Genomic DNA, 20,310 nt, shown 5'->3' on the forward strand with positions numbered 1-20,310 from the left:
AAGTTCTTAATGTATTCTAAAGAACAGATTCTTATTAGATATATCATGTACAAATATTTTTTTACATTCTGTGGGTTGTGTTTCCACTTTCTGGATAGCACCTGCAAACTGTCCATTATCACATGGATATTGTAGCCATTGGGGGATTCCCTGGTAGCTCAGCTGGTAAAGAATCCACCTGCAATGCAGGAGACTCCAGTTCGATTCCTGGGTCAGGAAGATCCCCTGGAGAAGGAAATGGCAACCCACTCCAGTATTCTTGCCTGGAGAATCCTATGGACAGAGGAGTCTAGTGGGCGACAGTTCAGGGGTCCACAAAGAGTCGGACACGATTGAGTGAGTAACACTTTCCAAGGACTTGTGGGGAACTGCCCGCCAAGTTCTGGTCTCCGTTCAGAGGTGATGGGCTCTCGTGTCTCCGAAAGACTCCTCCCCTGAGGTCCATGCAGTGAGAGCTGCCCTGGCCTTGCCAAGAGGCACGTCCCCAAGGAAAAGCTGTGACCCTAACTCCAGGCTTTTGGTACTTGTACTGCCAGCTCTCCCTGTTGACAAGCTTATCTTGTGAAAAAGCGAAAGTCACTCAGTCATGTCCAACTCTGTGACTCCATGTACCCGCCAGGCTCCCCTGTCCATGGAATTCTCCAGGCAAGTATACTGGAGTGGGTATCCATTCCCTTCTTTTGGGGATCTTCCCAACCCAGGGATAGAATCTGGGTCTCCTGCATTGCAGGCAGATCCTTTACCATCAGAGCCACCACTTACCCTGAGACTTGTCTATCTTTGAAGATTATTGTTCAGTTAGCACCATTTGTTTTTTAAAAACTCTTAAACTCAATGAGAGAAATGAAAACAGGTTATAGTTACTTGTTAGTACTCCCTTAATTACTGTCCATTAGGTCCTTTCATGTCAGAGCTATTTTGGGGGATGATCAGCGTTTACACATTTAAGATAAAATCTGGAAGGGCTCTGTGAATGCCCCTCTGTGAGTGCTCTAAACAGAGGGGCAGAACCCAGCTTCTGAGGGCTCAAACTTCCCTCTAGGGGTGACTGTACATGTCCATGGTCTCCTCCGGAGCATTCAGTCCAGGGGATGGTTGTGCCCACGGTTGGGAAGTCACCCCCATAGACTCCTGTTGGTGCCCCTCACGAGGGACCCTTGTCAGTTTACTGGCTTTGCTTGGGTGGGATCTCTGCCTTCTAGATGTGGGTTCCCAGGGGCAAGACATGGCTGTGCTTGGCCCTGTGTTGGCTCCACCCAAGTCAGCCCTTGGCCAGTAAAGCCAGAGGGTCTGCCTGGGGCGGTGGGGATGGGGAAGGGGCTGGGGTCTCTGTACACTAAAGGAATGGCAGGGTGGAAGGCCTGCTGACTAAGGGCAGAAGTGCCGCAGTGAGCCCCGTGTTTTGTCCATGTACTCAGGATACAGCAGGTGAGAGCTGAAAACTCAAGTCTGTACCCTGAAAACCTGCTTTTGCAGAAGTGGTGTTTTTTTGTAACTTGCAATGCAAACCTAGGAAAATATAGTAAGACGTAATCCAAAGATAAAACAACATTCAGTAAATGTTCAAATTTTCAGGGGAGAGAAAATGCCTGTTGTTGGGCAGAGCTGGGAATTGAGGCCAAGCTGTTGGTGGGGATCGATGGACGGCCCTGGGACACCTGTGGGCTCTGCCTGGTTCTGCTCTGGGCTGGGACCTGGGGCTCTGTTGTTCCTGAACCTTCAGAGAGTTTAGGCCTATGGTCCTTTTAGCATCCAAGCAGTTTGTTAACTGAAAGTGAAAATTGAAAGTGTTAGTCGCTCAGTTGTATCCGACCGACTCTTTGGGATCCCATGGACTATAGCCCGCCAGGCTCCTGTGTCCATGGGATTCTCCAGGCAAGAATACTAGAGTGAGTTGCCAGGCCCTCCTCCAAGGGATCTTCCCAACCGAGGGATCAAACCCAGATCTCCCACATTGCAGACAGATTCTTTACCATTTGAGCCACCAGGGAAGCATTAAAGGGTTTAATTTTGGTTTTCTGTCCACAAGCAGGAGTGGGGTTGAGGGTGGAGAGGATCCTGCCTCAGGCCCACAGCGACAAGTGTGGCCGAGGAGCACCTATCTGATGTGGCCCAGCCTGTGAACAGAGTCAGATGGGCCCACCTGGTGATGTTTACACGTCCCTCTGAGAGAGTCAATTCCTAGGCAGGTTGATAAGAAGTCCAGGGTGCCCAAGGAGGAGAAAGGGGTCTGGGGCTCTCAAGGAGGAGGAAAGGACAAACATTTTTATTCCTTAGTAAGGATTATATAACAATAATGTATCCTGTTGAGGACATGTTTCTCCTTCCTGAAAACCTTCTGACTAATCCTGTTATCTTAAAATGTATATAATGGGAGTGGGTCTAGTACGATCTTTACAACTTGAGACATCCTTTTGATTTACTGTAATAACAAATTGAAAAGTATATAATTCCCTTGCTAAGACTGGGGATGGGGGCACTATCCATCCTCCTTCTGATGTCTACGACAGAAGCGTCTTCTGTCCTTTTTCACTTTAATAAACCTCTGCTACACAAAAGCTCTTGAGAGATCAAACCTATTCCCTGGTCCTGAAGCTAAATCTTCTTCTTATCACAAATCCGACACTGTTCACTGTAAGCTATCACCTCCCCTGAGGGAACTGTCAGCTGTAATTGTCAGGAAATCTAGGTTCACCTGACCCTCCCCAGACACGTAGGAGGTGTCTTTCCTTTGGACGCCTCTCACCTGCTCCAAGTGCGTGGGTCCATGGGCACCCAGCAGACTGTAGAACATTCTCACCAGGAAGCCCCTGGTACCCACTGGCCCACTCCCTGTCTGTGGCTTTGCCTCTTTCTGACCCACGGTTGTACAACATGGGAACTTAGGAGGCTTCTGCCTAATATCTGAGGTTTGTCTGGGTTGCAGTGAGTCCTTAGGTGTCCTTTTATAAGTATAAATTCCAGCCCCCCCCCCCCCTTGACCTTAAATTTTTTTCTTCCTTTTGCCTTGGAGTCCTTTGGAATACAGAGCAGCTTCAAACTTGGTGTTCTGTGTGGGGCTCAAGTGTAGCTTCTTGGTCAAGTTGGGGGGTCTTCCAGATTTTTTTCGTTTTCTGCCAGAATCAGTTTTCACACCTGAGCTTCCTCTTCGGGGTCCCAGCATCAACTGAGCAGACTCTGGGGCTAAGCCCTCCAGCCTACTTGGAGCACCTTTGGGGAAAGATAAGTCGTTTTCTTCTAAATGTAAGAATGGTCAACCTGAGATTAATGAATAGGGTGTCTGGGCCTGGTCACGGTGGGAGGTCGCCCAGAAAGGAGAGGCTGGTGATGTTCTCATGGCTCCAAGAGGGTCGTCTTTTGTAAGTTTCGGGTAATTGCTTTGTGAATTATAAAACCACTTGTTTTAAAAAGCGAGTGAATGTGTGATTATAAATACAGTTAATGTGATTTTTTAATACCTGCAACCACTTGCTCCCCAAATAGTGAGCTGAAATGCAGGTATAACGAACACATTTCCAGATCCTGACTTTATCCTCAGAACTGGAGGCTGGATGTTTAGCCTGCATCTAGCATATTTTCCCAATTTCTCTTACGGATCATTTATCATTAATTCCTTCTGGGGTTTAGATTGATTTTTTTAAACTATTTATTCATTTTCATCTTTTCAATTGCATTGTCTTTTAGGCCTTTGATTAGTTTATGTAACTATTCACTTCTCCACTGTGTACTTTTTGTTGTCATGGTGTAAAAGGTAAAAATAAACATGATGTCCATGCCTCGGGGCAACTAAGCTCGTGTACCATGGCTATTGAGCCTGTGCTCTAGAGTCCAGGAGCTGCAACTACTGAAGCCTATGATCCCTAGAGCCTGGGCTCCCCAACTAGAGAAGCCACCTCAATGAGAAGCTCATGTACCACAACAAAGAATAGTTCCCACTTGCTGCAACTAGAGAAAGCCCACCCATCAACAAAGATCCAGCACGGCCAAATAAATGCATAAAAATAAACATTAAAAAAATAAAAGCATGATTTCTAAGACTTGAAAAAAAAAAAACACATCAACACAGCAAGTGTCCATGGATCTAGATTTGGGACTAGACACTGGCTCCAGGCACCAGAATGCTGAGTTTGGCAGCCCCCATCTCACAGATACTTCTGAACACTGCTGGCTGCAACACCCCATATGTGCATGACCTTTCTTGCCAGCAAAATTCAGCAAACATCAGCAGGCCAATGGCTTCCAAATCTTACATATTGGCAGAAACTACCTGTACCTAGGATTCTAACTGCTACTGAGTCTGGGGCATAAAATTTTAACTTTTTAGATTCTGAAAGGAATGGATTGCAAGTCTCAATGGACTACATCCAACACAGATGGACTCAGAAGTAGAAACTTACATATTTAGTATTGGTAAGACAAGAGGGTTCCTATCAGATTTGCTATTACTATTTTTCCTGCTAAAAAAAAGGGTGAAGTCAACTGTTGCTGAGTGTTTTAGCTTCTCTAGTTATTGTGAAGACAGCAGCAGTGAACTGGCCAGACTGACATTTATTGAAGTCCCTCTTAAGGCTGGCAGTCATGAATTTGTAGAGAACAGTCTGTCTCATTGGGTACTTTCTCCAGTTGTGTTTGGCTCTTTAGGTGTCGGCAAAGGTAAAAAAGGAGCAGTTGGATTCATCCAGGGTTGAAATTCTTATGAAATCCACGTGACAAAAAGACAAGAGAGCAAAGGAGATCAAGGTTGTTGCAAGGGTGTTGTTAAAATTATGGATCATGAAAATAAACAGGGTCAAAAACGAAGAAAGGAGAACTATTAGGAAATAGAAAAGTCAATGGCCTGGCAGTGCTGAAAAGATGGAAAGACACCACAGAGGAGCTGGTAAAGTCTGCAAGCCGATCTTTGTTTTCAGGTACCCTCATTCACACACAGGCTAATCCTGGATATCCCCTAAACAGGGAAAGGGGTAACGTTTAACTCAGAAGGTAGAAAAACATAACTGTGGTCCTACAGCTTTGATGCGACAACTAGGTTCATTCACATCTCTGCTTCACCACTTGTAAGACGCGTGACAACGGGCAATTCATTTACCCTGAAACTCCGTTTTCCCTTCTTCAAAAGTGGGAGAAAAATATTATCGTATGATGGTGAGAGGACTTGAGATAATGCACGTTAAGTGGTTAACACAGTGCCTGGCACACAGGAAGCGCTGAACACGTAGAAGCTGCTACTTTTACATTTGAAACAGAAAACCAAGGAAAGATTACAATGAGAGAAATTCTAAGCAGAGAGTACTGTTTCACAGAACTTCTGGATTGCTATGCGCATGCGCCTGTTCACTAGCTACGCCTAGGACAGGCACTGCGCATGCGCCGGAAGTTGCAGCCGGGAAGCCAGCGAGGTCGGTTCCGCCAGACTCTAACATGGCGGCGCCCTTTGTCTGCTCTGAAGTGCCGTCCCCGGCCTTCTCGCGGCCGTGATGCACCTCCCTCTGCGGTGGGGTCCAGGACATGGCAGGTGAGGGTCAGCAAGCACCCGGGGCCGGGGGAGTCCCAGGAGTCGGGTTGAGGCGGCGGAGGATGGGACGCGGCGGGACACCGGGGACGGTTGTGTGGGGGAGGGGAGGGAAGTGGACTGGGACGGGAACCCGGACTGAGGGGACCCCGCACAACATGAGGGTGCGGGACAAATGGGTGGGGGGCGCTGCCCGGCGAGCGGGCGGCTAGTGGGCGGGCGGACTGGACTCGCCGTCCCGGCGAGGGAGCGCGAGTCGCCTCCGGGCTGGGTGACACCCCAGCTGGTAGCATCTCCGCCCCCGCCGCCCGGCTGTCACCGCCCCTTGACCCCGCGCGCCGCTGCGGGTGGGCGTTCTGAGGCCGAGAGGTGGCGGGGTGCCCGCGCAGCTCACTTTGGCCGGCGGGACCGGAGGACACATGCCTGTGAGGGCCTGGGAGGAGTTTGTCGTGGTGGAGACCGATTCTGGCCCCGTATGAGATCATTTCATTCATTCATTCGTTCCACAGACGGTGGTTCAACTCCTGATGAGTTCTGAGGATGGAGCGAGTGGTTAAAAAGTGTAGGCTGTGGAGCCAAGCAGCCGGGTTTGAATCCTGTCTCGGTGCTTGCCAACCGTGTCCTTAGGCACGTTGGTTCCTGCCTTCTGCCTCGGTTTTCTTATCCTTAAAGCAGGGTTGAGAATAAAATCTGCCTCCTAAAACTATTATAAAGGTTAAATGAGATAATCGGTGTAAAGTGCTGAGAAGGCCTGCTGGCACAAAGTAAATGCTGTGTGTGCTTGTTGCTGTTATTTTTTATATCATCGTCATCACTCAGAGCTCAGAAACTCACCTAGGAGACATACTGAAATGTAGGCAATTCTGATATGATGGAAAAAAGCAGGAAACACTGCGTAGAGGCACCTCACACAGTTTAGGCAAATCCAGGAAGGCTTCTGTTCCCCAGGAAGCAGAACTGGAGGATGCTTGGAGAGTGCAGGCAGAAAAGGGGAAGAGTATTCTCAGTTGAAGATGAAATGTGTAAGAAAGCTGCCTAGGGACAGAGATGAAAGACCCTAGTGTGTGGTCTGGTCCTCAGGGGTCTTGTTTTGGGGAGGGAAAGCAGCCATGGGGCATGAGGCATCTTTAGTTTGCCAGCCACGGATCCTGTAGTGGAATTTCCTGTAGGGAAGTTTTTAAACCTAGCCGTGGACTTGCAGTTTTAGGTTAATGAGAACGCATTTAAGAATCAGATTTGTGGATTAGAAAGATCACGCTAGTGAAGACTGTATTAAAGGGAATGGGCCTGGAGGCCAGTTAAGAGGCTACTAGAATTGGGGAGGTGAGAGATGACCATGGCCTTGAGTTAGATTAGGCAGAAGGTGGGGAGAAATGTGTTGAAGGTAGACTTGAGCAAAGTTGGTGATGACTTAGGTGGGGGATTTAGAGGCCGGGGGGAGAGGTCAGGGTTGGCTCTGAATTTTTGACTGGTGGATGGTGATGCTGCTCAGTGGGATAGGGAACAGGATAGGGAGGGGATTTAAGGAGAGAGGATATATTTTGTTTTGAACATGTCTGTTGTAAGTGCCTGTAAAACATTCAAGTGGAACTGTCCATTGGTGATCTAGCATCCATCAAAAGTCACTACAGTTGTGGGAAGGGATGTGTCACCTGGGTGAGGATCTGGAGTGGGAAGCACGATGTCTGGGACATCCCTGGGGAATGCTAGTGCTGTAGAACTACTTGGCCATAGCCTCATTGCCTTTGCTTATCAACCTTGTGTGACGTCTTCCGGTCATCAGGCTTCCCCGAGTGTAGGGGGCTTTCCTAAGTGTAGGGACTGGGACTAGCTTTATTCATCTTTGTGTCCCAGCTGTCCAGCACAGGGTCTGGCAGGCAGCAGCCCAGTCACAATCCAATGTTACATTTATTGAGCGCTGCCTTTGTGCCAGACTCTGTGCTCAGTGCTCTGCATTTGCCTGTATTTGGTGGATATAAGAGCAGCTCTTAGAATCCTGCAGGTTCTCATCAGATTTTCCACTTGGTCTTTGATTCAGGTAATGAGCTGGAGGAGGAGAGCCAAGCTGGAGTTTCCCCAGACAAACTGTCGGAACAGAGTAGCCTGGGCTACTTGGAAATCTGAGGTATGTCTGTTAAGACTCAAAGATGAAACAAACCAGCAGGTCAGTTTGTTTGTCCCTCTTCTCTAGACGCAGCGTGCTTCAACTCACCCTTTCAAGACGATTTTTTCTTTAAAGTGTACAGTAATGACAGAATCCTAGTTAGTTTGGTTGGGAGAATGTTGATAATATTGTTGTCATTTTGCTGACAAAGATCATGCTAGATTAATCCCTGGGCAGTGTTCACACTTTGTTTTAATTAAGTGCAGTCTAAAGTGCTCCAAAATATAGTGGCTGAAAGGAAATAGAAATTTATTCCTGTCCCTTAACAGTCTGGGAGTAGGCAGTCCAGAACTGGTCAGGGCAGCTCACTCTGTTCTGCGAAGTCGTCCAGAAGCAAGGTTCCATTGATCATGTGGCTCTCCTTTCTCAAACCCTGGCTTCCATCATGGACTGAGCAGGCTGCTCTGGATCCTGCCATTGTGTATGCACTCCGTGTGGCAGAGAGGGAAAGACAGAGGAGGGAGCACATACCCATTCCTTTTAAGGTTCTAATGTTTAAAGATACATACTTTTGTACAATCTGTCCCCAAACCCCAGCCTCTGGTATACAACCAAAGGAGGAATCAGGATTGTTCCAGTGCTTGAGGGAAGCTGGCTGAGAGAACATGTTCTGTTCCCAGTGTGACTGGATTGCTGACTCTGATGGTTAGGCCTGAGGGGTGTCCACTTACTGGTGAAACAGGGTGGGGTGTGTCCCCTGGGCCCCTGGGCCCCTAAGGCAGGCTCCTCTGGCTTTGGGTCGTTCGTGTTGCTTGGGTCCAGGGAGTCCAGGCTTGCTCACAGAGCCAGTGTTTCTGTGCCTGATGTGTCAGACACTGCACTGGGGGCTCGGGTTGAGGAGATGAGGGAGATGGGTCCCGGGATCAAGGTGCTCTTAGCCACATGGGTAATCACAGTGTGGGCTTCCCAGGTGGCTCAGTGGTAAAGAACCTACCTGCCAGTGCAGGAGACACGGGATCAATCCCTGGGTCAGGAAGATCCTCCGGAGAAGGAAATGGCAATACCACTCCAGGATTCTTGCCTGGAGAATCCCATGGACAGAGGAGCTTGGTGGGCTACAGTCCACGGGGTTGCAAAGAGTCAGACACAACAGAACAACTAGACAACAAGAAACAGAATTTCTGGGGTATGAGGTGCTGAACTTCTAAGTCAAAGACACTTGAGCCTAACATACCTGGTCTTTATATTTACTGGCTGTGTGCCTTTGGACAAAGTACTTGACTTCTCTAAGCCTCTATTTCCTCGGGGATGTAGTGGGAATAATGATGACCTCATAGTAGCTTTATTGGGTGGAATTATTAATGAGGTAATGCATGTAAAATGCTTTATCCAGTCTTTGAGTCCACAGTTGGTATCTAGTGTTACTATGTGTTAATTAGGAAAGGATGACCTAACAACAACCTCTTATGAGAGTCAAGAAAGAAAGTGTGCAGAGTTGAGGAAGAAAAAAAGTGCTTAGGGTAGGAAAGTAACTGACGCTCTCATGTCTGACCCAGTTCCTGTCCCAGACAACTGTTCACCACGTCTGTGTGTCCTCGTGCCGGGCCTTCTGTGCACATGCATGCCTGTATGTGTGTACAGGAGAGACATTTTAAAGTGTCAGGTGGCTTGATTTTGTTGCACATAAACTGAGCCTGCAGTCTAGAATGCCAAAAGGGCAGCCTCTGTGGGCAGAGCTTCAGTTTGAACAGTTTGCCACAAAAAAGACCAGGTGTCCCACTCTCTACCGTCCTGGAATTCCCCCAAGGATGGTGCCACATGGGTGGCACAGAGGTTCTCAGACCTGGTGTCTGGCAGGTTAAAAGACACCACCAAAGGGTGGGACTCCAACCTCACAGGAAGCGAAAAACTCCAAGTATATTTTGTGCACAAAGCATATTGTCCTAGAGACCATAATTTACCATAATCTACTTGATTTACCAGCCACATGTTTAAATGATTGAAATAATAGAGGTTACAAAGAGTAGGCATTTTAGCACCAAGTGATTTTAGCGTTTGCTCCGGGTGTGTGTGTTCAGTGTCAGCATAGGTGTCTGGCACTCTCAGAGGTCCTCATGGGTATCAATAGCTTAACAGTCTGAGGGCTACCTACGGTTGACCTCAATGATGTAGTCACAGATGCATACAGAAAGCCAGGGCTATAACATTCACACCTGCTTGTTAGGAATTGGAGAGATCAGCCTTGAGCTTCAAAGGAAGGAAGCAGAGGGCATGGTTAGAGTTGAGAGTTGCTCACTCGTGTTTAAAGAGCAGCATGCAGAGCCTCAGAGGTGACAGTTCCTGCTGAGAGTCTAGACCCAGCCTGAAAGCAGCCTTGGTGGGTTCATTGTCGCATCAAAAATGTACTCAGCTTCTGGTCTTAAAAGGTCTGGCAGTAGAACCTGTTCCCGCTACCCCACCCACCCCACTTCCTCTACTGACCCGATTCATCTAAGCAGTACCTTTCCTGTCCAGAGTAGAAGGCTCCAGGGCCCAGTGGGAAGTTGTCTCCAGCTCAGGAGCCTGGGTGGTGAAGCATTTCTCATTTCTGTAGTCTCAGGGCTGGGTGGGCCCCTGTCAGGGACTTTCCTGGTTGAGTGGAACTCAAGTCAGCTGCCCAAGTTAATGCTTCAAATCATGGCCTAAAATCAGAAGTAACATTGTTTAATTTTGTAAGTTGTCTTGTTAAATATTGAGTAGATACAAAAGAATATATACCACCTGAAGGATAATCTTACAAGGAACACCCATATACCCATCACCTCCTTTTCACTAAAGAATGTTACATTACCTTTGAAGTGCCCCTCCCTGATCCTGTCCTCTCCCTCCCCAGCATAATCACTGGATTTGGCATTTACTGTGTCCATGCTTTTCTTTTCTTTTCTTTTTTAGTGTTTTTTCTTTTTTGGCCCCATGGCTTGTGGGTTCTTAGTTCCCTGACCAGGGATTGAATCCAGGCCATGGCATTGCAAGTGCCAAGTCTTAACCACTGAATCGCCAGGGAATTCCCATCTCTTGCTTTTCTTTATAGTTTTTTTTTTTTTTTTTTCTTTTTTTCTTCTTTATAGTTTTACCACATGTGTTTGTGTTGCTAAGCAATGTTATTAGTTAATTTTGCATGATTTTGAACTCAGTACATTATCTTGTTTTTTTCAGTGAACTAAACTTTTTGCTTAACATGTGTTCTTGAGATTAATCCATGTTGCATATAGGTGTATTTCATTTTCACTGGTGAGTTATGTTCCGTTGTATGAGAATTTACGTATCCTTTCTATTGTTGATGGACATTTGTTTTCAGTATTTTGCTGAGACAGACAGTGATACTGTGACCATTCCTGGGGCACACGTATGCAGCCTATCAGCATACACCCCAGGGAGGAGGACCGAATCCTAGGGTATGTGCATCTTCAGTTTGACTAAATACAGTGATACCAAGTCATTTCCAGAGTGGTTTCCCCAGTTTACTCAGCTGGCAATTCTGCCTGCTTCACATCCTCCGAACAATGGTATCATCAGATTTAAGACTTTATACTAATGTGTTGGAAGCTCAGTGGTTCCGCACGTGGTCTTGATTTGCATCTTCATGGTTATTAGTGGGTTGAGCATCTTTTCATGCACTAATGGGTCATTCAGCTTTCAGCTTCTCTGAAAAAACAGCTTAAATCTTTCTGCTCATTGTTTTATTGAGTTGTCTTTTTATTATATGGAAACTTTTTTTCTCCCTGTTTTTTTGTTTTGATACTAATCATTTGTCAGTTAGATGTGTTGAAACTATCCACTTCCAGTTTGTGGCTTGGCTTGTCACTCTAGTTTATTTTTAATGAATAGAAATTCTTAGTTTTAATGTCCTTTATTGACTTTTTCTTAATAGTTAGCACTTATTTCTTTTTAAGAACTTTCTCCCTGCTTCAGGTTTATAAAGGTATTTCCCCGTGTATTGTCTTCCAGATGTTTTATGATTCTTACCTCTTACTCAAAGGTCTTTAGTCTGTTCATAATAATTTTTGTATATGGTTTGAGATAGGAGATAAGTTTTTCCTTTTTTTAAATAAACACATCAGATTAAGCCTGTACTATGTATTGAAAAATACATTCCTTTCTAGTGGATCTTTAAAGTCAGCAGTAACCACTATTGTACATCAAGTGTCCACAAATGTATGGGCCTATTTCTGGGCTCTTTACCATCTATCTCTGTCTGTGTGCCAATATCCCACCGATTTAATTTCTCAGTTCTTTTAGTTTTTTTTCCTATTTTTTGTTTATGTATTTGGCTGCACCAGGTCTTAGATGCAGCACACAGAATCTTTGATCTTTTAGTTGTGGCACATGGGATCTTTACTTGCAGCTTGCAAACTCTTAGTTGCAGCATGTGGGATCTAGTTCCCTGACCGGGGGATCGAACCCAGGTCCCCTCCACTGGGAGTGGGATTCTTAAGCCACTGAGCCACCAGGAAAGTCCCTCTAAGTTCTTTTTTTTTTTTCTCTCTAAGTTCTTATATAACAATTCTTGGTATCTGGTAAGGCTTTGGCTTTCTACCATTTTCATTTTGGATTATGCTTATCAAATTCCATAAAAATTGTTGGAGTCTTTTATTAGAATCACTTTGAATTTTGTTAGAATTGAATTTATTACATGTCAGTTTGGATAGAGGTAATGTTTTTATGATATTGATCTTCTGATTCATGAACATGGCATATCCCTCAATTTACATGACTTGCCACATTCTAATTTTGTGAAGTGAAGGTCGCTCAGTTTTGTCCAACTCTTTGCGACCCCATGGACTATACAGCCCCTGGGATTCTCCAGGCCAGAATACTGGAGTGGGTAGCCATTCCCTTCTTCAGGCAATCTTTCCAACCCAGGGATCAAACCCAGGTCTCCCTCATTGCAGGTGGATTCTTTACCAGCTGAGCCACAAGGGAAGCCCAAGAATACTGGAGTGGGTAGCTTATCCCTTCTCCAGCGGATCTTCCTGACTTAGGAATCGAACCGGGGTCTCCTGCATTGCAGGTGGATTCTTTATCAACTGAGCTACCAGGGAAACTTTAGTCAGTATCTCTACACTTTACTCCCAAGCAGTTAGGACCTTATCACACTTTAATTCCTAATACTCCCTCCTCAACCTCCATTCCATAGGTGTGTAGTTTAGTTCTTTTATTTTTTGGTTGTGCTGGGTCTTCACTGCTGCATGGGCTTTCTCTGGTTATGGCGAGTGGGGGCTGCTCTTCCTTGTGGTGGCTTCTCTTGTTGCTGAACCCAGGCCCTAGGCACATGGGCTTCAGTAGTTGCAGCACATGAGCTAAGTAATTGTGATGCCCTGGCTCAGTTGCTCTGTGGCATGTGGGGTCTTCCCATACCAGGGATAAAACCGGTGACTCTTGCCAGGTGGATTCGTAACCACTGGACCACCAGGGAAGCCCCCAGATACACTTATTTCTTATTTACTGTTTTAGTTAGTTGCATCAAATACTTTCATTTTGGGATCACTTTTTATCTACCTGATGTGCATCTTTTACAATGTGACTTTGGGCTGTAGTCCATGGGGGGCCATCTAGTGGTTACAGATTCTCCCAGAGGGATTGTACACCTCTCCATCTGGTGCCTTGATTTGATATAGGCTGTTTTCTATGCTGTTTTCTTTCCACTAAGATATAACCCTTTGGGACCCAGCTTAATTCTGGAGGGACCTCCCTTTTTGGGGGTAGGGGGAGAATCTGAGCTTGCCCAGTTCTGCAGATGCCCTTGCTGCCCACCCGCAAAGCTCCACTTGCTATCTGAATTCCAGCCTTTGCTTAAGTTTGTTTGACCTGTCAGTATTCCTTGTTGATTTGCAAGTTCTTTGATGCATTTTAAGAGATGTCATACAGTTTTTCTTCAGCATTTGTAGCCCTGTGTAGTGAGAGTCAGCCAGGGTACCTGATAATGCTATGTTGTTGTTGTTTAGTTGCTAATTCATGTCTGACTCTTTTATGACCCCATGGACTGTAGCCTCCCAGGCTCCTCTGTCCATAGGATTTCCCCAGGCAAGAATATTGGGTTGAGTTGCCATTTTCCTTCTCCAGGGGATCTTCTTGACCCAGGGATCAAACCCGGGTCTCCTGCATTGGCAGGTGGGTTCTTTACCACAGAGCCATCAGGGAAGCCCTTACCTGGTGTGCCATGCTTTCATAAACTAAGATGCTTCAGAGTTTCAATTTTATGTTTCATTTGGCAGTTGCAAACTGAAGATCAGAACTAAGACTTAATATTGCTCATTTCTGACTTTTTAAAAAATACATAACATGTTTTGTAATGCTAATTAGAATAAGGAAAGGGAGTTGCCAGTTAATGACAGAGAATTTGCCCTTTTGGGACCGACTGAGGATCCAGTGATTCAAGAATTCTGTCTGTCCATGGAAGTTTTGTCTCTGTTTAAAGTGAAGAGAGCACACCTCATAGAGTATGGTGGACTTTGGCCTTGGATCCAAGCATGTCATTGAGACCTGGGTGGAGTGACAACCTCTCTAAGCCTTATTTTGCTCATCTGCGCAGCGAGGGTGATCATATTACTACTCTCCCAGAGAATTAATACGAACATTTGATGAGGTTGTGTGTATGTAGGAAACACGGCAGGCAGGTTGCCCCGGCAGCTATTCCAGTTTTTCCCTAGTGGCTGCTGTTGGACTTGTGCGCCCCACGTGCCACTGCCCTTGGGAAACAGCGAGCCAACTATTTCTCTTGCCAGTAACCTCCCCTCAAGTGTCCATCATAGTGGGACTTATTATTAGCATGGCTCTGTTTTCTCTGGACCCAGTCCCACAGTCCTTTACCAGGACTCACTCTTTCCTTACAGTGAAATACCCCTGGGTAATACCCCATCAGTCTGGGAAATCGTAGCCTCCTCATGGTGGGCTCTCTGGTCAGTTTCTCATATCCAGGCATTTTTAATTTGTACCTAACCGATGAACGCATTTAGAATCTGCATTGGTGTTGACAGACTGCAGTCTGACTCAGTGTACCACTTTCTGCTTCTGCTCGCTGGGAATGTGCCCTGGCCCACAGTGGAAACTCAGTCTTTTCAATCTTTGCCACCTTGAAACTGGAAGTGGTAACTTGTGCTTATTCATATCTGATTATTAGTAAGGTTAAACATCTTTTTTCTGTATCGAGTATATTGACCACACTCATTTTTTCATTTGTGAATTTCCTGTTCATTTCTTTGGCTTATTTTTCTGTTGGAAGATTTTTTTCTTGCTGTTTAATTTTTAATAACAGCTTTATTGAGACAGTCACATACCATGCAATTCACCTGTTTTAAGTGCACAATCCAGTGGCACAATTCACAAAGTTGTGCAGCCATCACAACCAGAACATTTTCATCATCCCCAGGAGAAACCTGCCACCGAGTCGTTCCCCGTTTACCTCTGTCTCCCCCAGCCCGAAGCAACCATTTTCTATCATTATGGATTTACCTATTCTAGGCATTTCGTATAAATGGAATCATGCATCTTAGTCTTTTGTGGCTGGCTTCTTTCACATAGCACAATATTTTCAAGGTTCAATTCAAATTGTAGCACGTTATCAGTAATTTCTTATTATCAAATCTCTGCATGCCTCATTTTATTTACTTATTCATTAGTTGATGGACATTTGGACTGTTGTGACCTTTTTTAAAAAATTAAGTAATTTTTGACTGTGCTAAGTCTTCATGGCTGCACGTGGGCTTTCTCTAGTTGCAGCGAGCAGGGGCCCCTCTTTAGTTGCTGTGCAGGCTTCTCATTGCAGTGGCTTCCCTGGTGGCGCGTGGGCCCGAGGGCCTGTGGGCGTCAGTAGTTGCAGCACGTGGGCTCAGTAGTGGAGCGCAGGCTTAGTGGCCCCACAGCATGGGTAATCTTTCTAGACCAGAGATCCAGCCTGTGTCCCCCTGCGTTGGCAGGTGGGTTCTTGACCTCCGGATGACTAGGGAAGTCCTGTTTTGAGCTTTTGACTGTTAGGAATAATGCTGCTGTGACCATTTGTCTCCAAGCTTTGTGTGGACCTATGTTTTCCTTTGATTAAAGTTCTTTATATTTGGGGACTGTTAACCCTTATTTCCCATATAGGCTGTAAATATCCGCCCCCCCCCCCATTTATATTTGCATTTGGAAAGTTGAGAAGATGAGGGTAGAAATGTGAATGAGACAGAACATTTAGGTTTCTGACCTGTCTTTCATGCCCTTAAGAATTAAGTTCGGGTACCATCGCTTTCTCATCATGGTCCCATTAAGTGACCCCTTGGGACTGACCTGCTTCCTTATATGGCCTTGCAGGTGCTCTGTCTGTCTCTCTCTCTCTTTGCCTCTATCTGTCTCTTGGCCTGCCTGCCCTCGGACCAGCAACCAGGCAGTGCTTAGGGTGGTTTCCAAGTTTCTCTCAGAAGCTCGCACTTCAAAAGGGGCTGGCTGAAAAACCGCCAGGGTTGCAAGTCATTCGTTAAAAAGGCTTCCAGCAGCTTTTGCTGATTCATGCTGCTGCAGGTGGTGGGTGGAGGGGCAGGAGGCCGGCAGCACTGTTTCTTCAAGGGCCGGGTCGGGGTGAGCTGCTTCTCATCCTCCCAGGGCTGCTGTCCAAACATCGCTGTCTTCTGGGGCAGCACTCAGCATCTGGATTTGAGGAGCCTAACAATTTGAAGAAATCCTTGGAAGTAGAGGCACTAAATTCTTGACCACTTTTTGTCCAGGCCTATCTTAAGTTTTTGAGGTCTCTGAAAATACTCCTCTAAAATATCCTTACTTTTAGTTTTTCCCAGTCAAGTTTTACCAAATATTAACTTCGGTTTAATCCTATATGGAATAGTGAATATACAGTTCGATGTTGGCTTATATAGGTCATAGATATTCGTATATAGTTCAGAGTTGATGTTCATGTCACCTTTTCCTTCTCCAGAGGATCTTCCCAACCCAGGGACTGAACCCAGGTCTCTCGAATTGCAGGCAGACTCTTTACCAGCTGAGCCCCAAGGGAAGCCCAGGAATACAGGAGTGGGTAGCCTGTCCCTTTTCCAGCAGATCTTCCTGACCCAGGAATCATACCAGGGTCTCCTGAGTTGCAGGCGGATTATTTACCAACTGAGCTGTCAGGGACGTCCCAGTATATAGTTCATAGTTGATTTTCATGTCCTTTATGGTTCATGTTTCTAGTTGGAAATCATAAGATTTCCAATATAAGAAAAGTTTTAGATGAAAAAACAAACAAACTGCTAGGTGCTAGGTAAATATGTCATTTTTATTGTCATTTACATGGTATCTGTTACACTTCAAATGCATGCATTTTTAGTCTTCAATCTTATTAATGAAATCATTTACTCAACATTTATTAAATCTGAACAGTAGAAGGGACCTTCAAAGTCACTAATCCTAATGAGAAAACAAACCCAGAAAAAGTCAGTCACATGAAAAATCATGTGCTACATTGAAGTTCAGATACATACAGATACCTTCTAGTAATTATTAATAGTATTCAACTTCTTTATTTTGGATTCTTGATCTTAACTAGCACCTTGGGACGACTAATCCTTCCTTTGGAATTGTCATGTTTTATCTTCTTTCTCAATGAAAGCTGCTTTGCTCCTCCAAAATCATCATGTTCCTTGTAGAATACAAGGTGGCTTTTGCTGTCAAGTACAAAGCACCTCTGACTTGCCTTCTGGTTACTATTGAGTGGAAGAAGCATTGCAGTTTGCAGGAACTTTTTCTGATCTTTTTTCAGGTTGAAGCTTTATCTGTCATGGGTGCCTGGCTTACTGATGAGATTTTACGTCCATTTTTATTTTTATTATTTAAAATTTTTTTTTTTTAATTTATTTTTAAAGTTTTTATTTGGCAGTGCCGAGTCTTAGTTGCGGCACACAGGATATTTAGTTGCAGCATGCAAATTGTTAGTTGTGGCATGTGTGATCTAGTTCCCTGACCAGGGATCAGACCTGGGCCCCCTGCATTGGAAGCGCGGAGTCTTAGCTACTGGACCACAAGGGAAGTCCCTATGTCCATTTTTAGAAGATAGGGCAGGGAGGCGAGCATTGCGTTCCCCGCTTTCCTGTTACAGATTGATGTTGCTGGCCTGGGTTTGTGTATAATAACAATGATGGCCAATAGCATCTTTGTGAAGTGGACACTTTTAGTACCATCCCCGTTTCACAGAAAGGAAACTGAGGTACAGAGATTTAAGTACTCTTGTCCGAGGGACTTAATTAGCTTTGGCTGGATTCCAAGACAGGAGTTTTAACCGCGTCGGAGGAGTCAGCTCCCTGAAGTCTGAACTGTGTGTGTGACTCCCAGGAGAGGCCTTCAGGGCCATAGCAGAGTCAGAGGGGTTCATCCGTGTCTGGAAAAGGCCACCAGCTGCTCTTCTAGGGGATTTTCCATTTTGTCCCCTTAAGGAATTTTTGCTCATCAAGTTTTCCCAAGTGACACATTCTTTGTGCAAATTATCATAATGTTCCATTTCCCTTATGAGAAATTTTTTGCTTTTGAGAAGTTTTCAGTCACCAGGTCTCGCAGAAAATATCTGAAAGGTTATGGTTAAGAGAAAGTGAAGAAGCTCTTACTTTATGGACATTTTCTTTCTCTCTTTTCTTCTTTCTCCCATCCTTCCCTCTGTTTTACTTTCTCAGTTTTAATATTTTAATCGATAACATTTACAAGTGGTAAAATAAAACAGAAAAACCCAGACAGGATACAAGAGTGAAGAGTGTAACTCCTTTCCATCCTTCCCCTGCTGCTGTGAGGGGATCCCTGTTACCAGGTTCTTGTACGTCCCTCCATAGTTGCGGGCATTTTCTTTGAAATGTGAGTAAGAGGTCATAATTCTCAGCCTGGGATGTGGTGGTGGACAAACAGCATGGCCCAGCTTCTCCTGGGCAGGGTTGGGTACTAAATGGTAAGGGATGTTGAGTTACTTAAAGCTTTCAAAGGATGCTGTGATATTCAACAGGAGTACTTCTTGCACACGCTGCTCAGAAAGACCCACAGTGAGTGTGTTGGGTTCTGGGCACCAGTCAGCCTCACCTGGCACCCGCCTGGGGGTGACACTGTCCCATTCCTCACGTCCTGCGGGGCCAGCACTGCAGGACTTCCTGAGTTGTTTTTCTGCTTCTGCTGTTGCCCTTTCAGCCTCTCCACACTCATGTAGCCAGAGTGACCTTTCAGAAATGTGAGTCTAACTGTGGCCATCTTGCTTAAATCTGGCATGACTCCCATCGGCTGGGGATGAGGCTGAGTCCTGGTGTGATGGGCGTGGCCTCCAGCCTGTCTCTCCACTTGGATTTCTCACCACTTTCTCTACTTGCTTTCCCCCCATTAATCCTTTGCTCCCACAATCAGTTCCTCACCTCGGTAAGTGACACTGCCACTTGGCTAGTTTCTCAGGCTAAAAATTTTGTTGTCATTCTTGACTCCTTTCTTTTCTCACAACCGACATCTTCCTTGGTCAGCCTTTCTGTTGGCGTCACCACGACATATCCCAAATCCGACTACTTCTCACCTTTCCGCCTACAGCTTGTTGGAGGCTACCTTCCCCTCTGGCTTCTCTGCTGGTGTTCCTGTGTCCACACTTGCCACCTTGCTGTCAGTCTTCTGTTCTCAGCCCCACCCCACCCCCAGGGCATACCAGTCTACTTAGAAGAAACTCCAAAGCCTGACTTGCCTCTGAAACCCTGAGTGATCTCAGCCTCTACTGCTGCCAACCTCGGTGCCTCTCATCCTCCTGCTCCCTTCCCCCTTTTCAGGCACTCTGGCCCCTTTGGCCAAGTAACATCTGTCTCGGGACCTTTGCTTTTGTCCTTCTGTATGTCTTTAATTGTCCCTGGGCTTGTGGTGGCATGACTCGCTCTTCACTCCACCAGGTCTTTGCTTCAATGTCACCTCCTCAGAGAGCTCCTCCTTGACCCTTTTCTCAGGTAATAACCTCGGCTTGCTTTGGTTTTCTTCACAGCACTGAGTATGTGACATTATGTAGTGTATTGATATATTACCTGTCTTAGGCTCAAAGTGGGGATACTGTCCCTAAGGCGAGCACAGAGTAAGCACTCATTAAATGTGTGTGTGATTCTTTAGTCTCTGTTTATATGTTTCCTGTTTTATGGATGGAGGACCCCAGAGGGGAGTACAGTAAGTATATGGGCAGCTGTATCACACCACAGAGCTTCTGTATTTTAGGGGAGATGTCTCATTCACATGCATAGAACTGTTTTTCAAATATGCATTGCTGCTGTTGTGATTAACAGACTGGAAGTTCACTTTTCACAGTGGCTTTGTCTATTAGTTTTTCAGTAGCAAGCACCAAAAGTACAATGATCATTTTATAAGGGTCCACAGAATATTTTGACCTTGAATCAGTCATATTCCACATGGCCAGGAATCTGTTCTGTACCAGGCCTATTCCCCAGCTTGATTTGAGAGCAAGGTCCTAGGTGCTATAAACAGCTGTAAGGAAGAAACAAGAAGTCGGCCCACCCAGCAATGAATATATTACTTATTTATTTTTAATTAAAAAATTGTGTTTGTTTATTTTTAGCTGTGTTGGGTCTTCACTGCTGCGTGGGCTTTTTCTCTAGTTGTGTTGGGCGGGGGCTACCCTCTAGGAGCAGTGTGCTGCTTCTCATTGCAGTGGCTTCTCTTGTTGCAGAGCACAGGCTCT

The 20,310-nt window shown here is 45.7% G+C and overlaps 1 protein-coding gene across 1 annotated transcript in view; it reads left to right on the plus strand.

The window, feature by feature from the left end:
- Positions 1 to 5,388: 5,388 nt before the first annotated feature.
- ZBTB17 (zinc finger and BTB domain containing 17) overlaps positions 5,389 to 20,310 on the plus strand; it is a 29,933-nt gene continuing 15,011 nt past the window's right edge. The window contains exons 1-2 of the mRNA XM_065936020.1: positions 5,389 to 5,515; positions 7,551 to 7,637. The gene's annotated coding sequence lies outside the window, so the exon portion shown is untranslated. The remainder of the gene's footprint in view (positions 5,516 to 7,550; positions 7,638 to 20,310) is intronic.

Source organism: Muntiacus reevesi, chromosome 5 (assembly GCF_963930625.1).
Source record: "Muntiacus reevesi chromosome 5, mMunRee1.1, whole genome shotgun sequence".
Lineage (NCBI taxonomy): Eukaryota > Metazoa > Chordata > Mammalia > Artiodactyla > Cervidae > Muntiacus > Muntiacus reevesi.